Here is a 5,568-nt window from a genome sequence, read left to right as displayed (position 1 = left end):
AGCTACTAGTAGCCGTAATTGGTCAGGGAAACATTGTTGACCGGTGAAACTTCACATGGGAAAGACACACAAATTACTTGACAAAACAATAAGTATTATGCTGTTTCTAGTATGCGAAAGCAGAAACATCAGCATGTGAAAGTTGTGAAGTTGAAAAGTTTTTGTGTTGAGTACGGTGTTGTTACTAGTAACCATGTCGACAGCTGGAAAGCTGTTCTCTAACCAATAAAAGGTAAAACTTCTGTATCTGAAGAGGCGGCGTGATTGAGATTTTTAACAGACTAGTATTATGTTGTTTCTAGTAGGCGAGAGCCGAAACATCGACATGTGAACATCTGGTTTTTAAATCATGAGTCAATTCTCCCTAGTATGATACAGTTGTTAGCCGGTATTGGTAACAGTAGAACAGAGATTTGGAGGGCAAAACCTGCTCATGGGAAATGCTCACAGAGCGCTATCTACCAGTACACATAGTATTATGCTGTTTCTAGTACGCGCGAGCCGAAACATCAGCATGTGAAATGTGTAATCGTGGGTAACTCTAAGTGTGTAGAGTACTGTGTAGTAACTAGTAGCCATGCCAAAGCATGCATTGAAACTCTTCGTGATTTAAAAAGCTCAAAGCAAGATTGACGAGGCCGCAAGGCTATGTCTTTCTAAATTCGAACAAATCGAAAGATTGTTCAAAGTACAATTAAACTGATTGATCCTGTCAGTTGCCATATGCTTGTCTGAAAGACTAAGCCATGCATGTGCAAGCGAAGCTTGAAAAAGTGGAACCGCGAATGGCTCATTAAATCAGTTACTATCTATTAGTTGATTTGCAAGCTAAATGAATAACTGCGGTAACCCTGCAGCTAATGCATGCTGATTGTCCGACACTGTCGGAGACTTTTACAAGACTACACCGGGTGATTTGGTAAGTACAGACACATCCCGTGATGAGTCCTAGTAACTGAAAGATCCCAGATAGCTTCGGCTTGGGGACGGAACTTCCGAATTTCTGACCTATCAACCTATGATGGTAGTGTAACGGACTACCATGGTTGTGACGGGTAACGGGGAATCAGGGTTCGATTCCGGAGAGGGAGCCTTAGAAACGGCTACCACATCCAAGGAAGGCAGCAGGCACGCAAATTACCCACTCTCCGCACGAGGAGGTAGTGACTAGAAATAATGATATGAACCTTTATGGTTTGTAATCAGAATGGAATGGACTTAAAAGCTCCATTGATGAACGAGTAGAGGGCAAGTCTGGTGCCAGCAGCCGCGGTAATACCAGCCTCTACAAGCGTATGCAATAGTTGCTGCGTTTAAAAAGCTCATAGTTGGATCTGTTTGAGTAGAACGGCAACATGGTCTTCAGTTAAATCTGTTGACTCGTTCCGCTCATCCTTCGCATCGAAGAAATAGTTTGCACTTAAATGTGACGAACTGTGGAAACGGTGTTTTCACCCTGAGAAAATTAGAGTGTTCAAAGCATCCTTTGGGATCGAATAATAAAGCATGGAATAATGGAGAATGACCCGCTACTCGATTGATGCCGGTTGGCTGAGTGCGGTAATGATTGAAAGGAACAGACGGGGGCATTTGTATTGCTACGTTAGAGGTGAAATTCTTGGATCGTGGCAAGACAAACTACTGCGAAAGCATTTGCCAAGAATGTTTTCATTAATCAAGAACGAAAGTCAGAGTATTGAAGAGGATTAGATACCCTCGTAATTCTGACCATAAACTATACCAACCTACAATTTGTCAAAGTCGATCTTGACTTGGCAAGAGATTAACCGGGAAACCAAAGTTTATTGGTTCCGGGGGAAGTATGGTTGCAAAATCGAAACTTAAAGGAATTGACGGAAGGGCACCACCAGGAGTGGAGCCTGCGGCTTAATTTGACTCAACACGGGAAAACTCACCCGGTCCAGACATCTTAAGGATTGACAGATTGAATATCTTTCATGATTATATGGGCGGTGGTGCATGGCCGTTCTTAGTTAGTGGAGTGATCTGTCTGGTTAATTCCGATAACGAACGAGATCTTCTCCATCTAAATAATGAAATTCACTATATGTGAATTCAAACACTTCTTAGAGGAACTATGCGGAATTAAATACCGCAGATGAAGTGAGGCTATAACAGGTCTGTGATGCCCTTAGATGTTCTGGACTGCACGCGCGCTACACTGTGTACTTTTAGATTGAGTACTCAGCCCTTGGTCCGAAATGGACTGGGCAATCAGAGAAAAGTACAGCGCTTCAAGGGGATCGTCTGTTGTAACTTGCAGACGTGAACCAGGAATTCCTGGTACTTATGAGTCAACAACTCATAGGGATTACGTCCCTGCCCTTTGTACACACCGCCCGTCGCTACTACTGATTGGATAGTTAAGCAAGAATTGCAAATTCCTACTGTTGGGACTTCGGTCTCCGGCAACGGGATGAAGCGGATCGAGCTTAATTGTCTAGAGGAAGTAAAAGTCGTAACAAGGTTTCCGTAGGGGAACCTGCGGAAGGATCAGTGATTGATTCCTTCGGGCATGGCTGCTGGTAGAGGCCATGTCTGTAGTGCGCATGACGCTCTGTCGCTAGAGATTGCTTGGCAACCAATCTCGAATTATGTATCGAGCTCAAAAACTACTTGTGTGGATACATAGTTCAGCAGTCATGGCAAGGGACTGCTTAAAGGGAGACTAGTTAGCAAAAGCAGCCTAGCAGAACTGCAGCTATCTAGATCTCAGAAGCTGGGTTATAGAAGCCCAGCTATAGACTTGTGAATGAGAAAGGCCTAAAAAGGTCCACAAGTCGCGTGGTTAGAACCGACACGCAAAAATCCCAGCGAGTGACAGAGCGTTGCGCTGTTCAGTGGGAAAGAGTTGAGCTACTCGGGGCGCCCACTGAACTTGCTCCGAGCCAAAGGCTCGAAAAAACACAGCTTAGCCTCAGATCCTTTACATAGAAGGCTAGCTAAAATAAACTTACCTTGGACGAGGGTAAAGTTTAGTCAGTTCTTAGGGGAGAGTAATCCACAGCTTCTCGCCCTCTGAACATTCTCCCAGATATGTAGGTCTGGGAGAGTCTCCTCCTGTTCTTCGGAATCTGGAGGTAGACAAAGACAGTACGATACGATCTTGCATCGGGATGACTAACCGATAATGATCATAATCTGACAATTTTTCCGGCTTGAGGCACCGGAGTCAGATTAAAGACACATACTGAACTAAAGGCGTATGTGCAAAGCTTGTCGGAGTGTAGAGAGTCAAGCTGAGTTGACTCGTCACGTGGTGATGACAACAGCCATGTGCAAAACACTCACAACTTTATCGTCTATGTGGAAAAGGTTGCTAACAGCGCTCTCTATGAGAGGCCCTCGCATATAACTATACGAGGAAAAGGCGATAGAGTTGTTTGAATGTGGGGCAGGTTCATCGACAAGCTAAGTTGATCACATTCTTGTTGTGGCATCCTACTAGAATTGGTCACGGTCTGCACCAACTCTCCCCAAGTTGGCCAGACTTAAAACTAGAAATAAGGTTTGCAGCTATGTGAACCTAGAAACTGTAAAGGAGTTGAAAGAACTTAAAGGAATTGAAAGAGGCCTTGAGGTATATCCTCTTGGTAAAGACCCACAAAAGCTCACAAAAGTGGCTTCGAAGGGCAAAACTGGTTCATCCAAAACAATTGGAGAGCTTAAAGCAGAACCAATTCGAATGAAACACTATTGGTGAAACTTCATCATGAGAACGTCACAAGCTGATCACGCTCTATGATATGACTAGTATTATGTTGCTTCTAGTAGGCTAAGCGCAAGCCGAAACATCAACATGTGAAAGTCGTAGAATTTTGCAATCAAACTGTGGCTAGTACTGTGATGTTACTAGTAACCTGGTGTTCCGTCATATGGCCAAGAGAGCATTTGAAGGCGAAACTTCTGCATGGGAAAGCTGCATCATGATCAAAATTTTATATCGAGTATTATGTTGACGTTAGTAGGCCTTGGCCGAAAACGCAGCATGTGAAAGGTATAGATAAAAGTTATTGTTGCAGTCAGTACTGTGTAGTTACTAGTAGCTGGATTTAAGCTCAAAATGAGACACTGTTGGTGAAACTTCATCATGAGAATGTCACAAGCTGATCAAGCTCTATGATATGACTAGTATTATGTTGCTTCTAGTAGGCTAAGCGCAAGCCGAAACATCAACATGTGAAAGTCGTAGAATTTTGCGATCAAATTGTGGCTAGTACTGTGATGTTACTAGTAACCTTGTGTTACGTCATATGGCCAAGAGAGCATTTGAAGGCGAAACTTCTGCATGGGGAAGCTGCATCATGAACAAAAGTTTATATCGAGTATTATGTTGACATTAGTAGGCCCTGGCCGAAAGCGCAGCATGTGAAAGGTATAGATAAAAGTTATCGTTGCAGTCAGTACTGTGTAGTTACTAGTAGCTGGATTTAAGCTCGAAATGAGACACTGTTGGTGAAACTTCATCATGAGAACGTCACAAGCTGATCACGCTCCATGATATGACTAGTATTATGTTGCTTCTAGTAGGCTAAGCGCAAGCCGAAACATCAACATGTGAAAGTCGTAGAATTTTGCGATCAAATTGTGGCTAGTACTGTGATGTTACTAGTAACCTTGTGTTACGTCATATGGCCAAGAGAGCATTTGAAGGCGAAACTTCTGCATGGGGAAGCTGCATCATGAACAAAAGTTTATATCGAGTATTATGTTGACGTTAGTAGGCCCTGGCCGAAAGCGCAGCATGTGAAAGGTATAGATAAAAGTTAGCGTTGCAGTCAGTACTGTGTAGTTACTAGTAGCTGGATTTAAGCTCGAAATGAGACACTGTTGGTGAAACTTCATCATGAGAACGTCACAAGCTGATCACGCTCTATGATATGACTAGTATTATGTTGCTTCTAGTAGGCTAAGCGCAAGCCGAAACATCAACATGTGAAAGTCGTAGAATTTTGCAATCAAACTGTGGCTAGTACTGTGATGTTACTAGTAACCTTTTCTTACGTCATATGGCCAAGAGAGCATTTGAAGGCGAAACTTCTGCATGGGGAAGCTGCATCATGAACAAAAGTTTATATCGAGTATTATGTTGACGTTAGTAGGCCCTGGCCGAAAGCGCAGCATGTGAAAGGTATAGATAAAAGTTATCGTTGCAGTCAGTACTGTGTAGTTACTAGTAGCTGGATTTAAGCTCGAAGTGAGACACTGTTGGTGAAACTTCATCATGAGAACGTCACAAGCTGATCACGCTCTATGATATGACTAGTATTATGTTGCTTATAGTAGGCTAAGCGCAAGCCGAAACATCAACATGTGAAAGTCGTAGAATTTTGCGATCAAATTGTGGCTAGTACTGTGATGTTACTAGTAACCTTGTGTTACGTCATATGGCCAAGAGAGCATTTGAAGGCGAAACTTCTGCATGGGGAAGCTGCATCATGAACAAAAGTTTATATCGAGTATTATGTTGACGTTAGTAGGCCCTGGCCGAAAGCGCAGCATGTGAAAGGTATAGATAAAAGTTAGCGTTGCAGTCAGTACTGTGTA

The sequence above is a fragment of the Convolutriloba macropyga genome, unplaced genomic scaffold (assembly GCF_964194025.1).
Source record: "Convolutriloba macropyga unplaced genomic scaffold, txConMacr16.3 SCAFFOLD_4142, whole genome shotgun sequence".
NCBI lineage: Eukaryota > Metazoa > Xenacoelomorpha > Acoela > Convolutidae > Convolutriloba > Convolutriloba macropyga.
This window is presented reverse-complemented; position numbering follows the sequence as displayed.